A 935-nucleotide genomic window follows, 5' to 3' on the forward strand; every position below is an offset into this window, starting at 1 on the left:
CTCGTGCCTCAGCCTCCAGAGTAGTTGGGATTACAGGTGTGCACCACCACGTCAGGCTGGTTTTTTGTATTTTTTTTTTCATTCGTGTTTCTATTTTTATTCAACTATAAGCAAACACCAGAATTAATGCAACATTCAGCAACTCCAGACCAGCTTTTCTTGCTTCCATAAAGAATGATCAATTTAACAGACGCAGATATAGGGATTCCTGCTAGGCTGTCAGTCAGCACTGCCGCTGGTCAAGATGGCCATGCTGCAACAACAGCAAAGCCACTCTCCTTACTGCTTTTTCCAGGACTGCTCTTTAAAGGGACCAGAGCGAGATACTTATGCCTATTGAGGCATCTGAGATGCACCGTGTTGGGGGTAAGCTTCAATGCCAGCTTCTGGCTGTCTAGGTGAGTGACATCACCATAAAAACCCACTGCATCCCATTCTGGACTCAGGATCACAAAGGCAGAGGCAGCCAAGCTTTATTTTTTTTTTAACCTCCCTTAAAGATTCTCTGATGCTTTGCCCTATCACTGCAAACCTGGTCTTTTTGCCCCCAGTTTTTTTCTTCTTTACATTCTGGGTTACTGTTTTCATATTAACAATTTGATGACCACATCACAGTACCAAAATATCCCCCAAAATGGAATTCAAATTTGACCAAAACATAAATCAGAGTGAGTGAGTGACTAAAATTATAAAGGCCAGGCAGCAGGAAAAGTCACCCTAAACCACCATCTGACTGCTCAGGTCTTGCCTGTGCAAAGAGGGGAAGGGAGAGGAGAAATCTATTACACATGCAACACTGAACTGGGGAACATGGCTTGGGGCCTCCAGGACAGACTGTTCTGGTCCCCAAGCTAACCCTCTACTTCCCAGACAGCTACTGGTACAGTTTGGGCACGTAGTCATCCCTCTCGGCCTGGTAACACGTGCCGGCCACA

General features: G+C 45.6%; 1 pseudogene across 1 annotated transcript in view; it reads right to left on the reverse strand.

Moving 5' to 3' along the window:
- Positions 1-77: 77 nt before the first annotated feature.
- LOC116547824 overlaps positions 78-935 on the reverse strand; it is a 1,391-nt pseudogene continuing 533 nt past the window's right edge. Inside the window, exon 1 of the transcript XR_004267195.1 lies at positions 78-935. This exon is cut by the window's right edge and continues 533 nt beyond it. The product of XR_004267195.1 is annotated as a phosphatidylethanolamine-binding protein 1 pseudogene (transcript).

The sequence above is a fragment of the Sapajus apella genome, unplaced genomic scaffold (genome assembly GCF_009761245.1).
Source record: "Sapajus apella isolate SASKATOON/1434 unplaced genomic scaffold, GSC_monkey_1.0 scaffold4898, whole genome shotgun sequence".
NCBI lineage: Eukaryota > Metazoa > Chordata > Mammalia > Primates > Cebidae > Sapajus > Sapajus apella.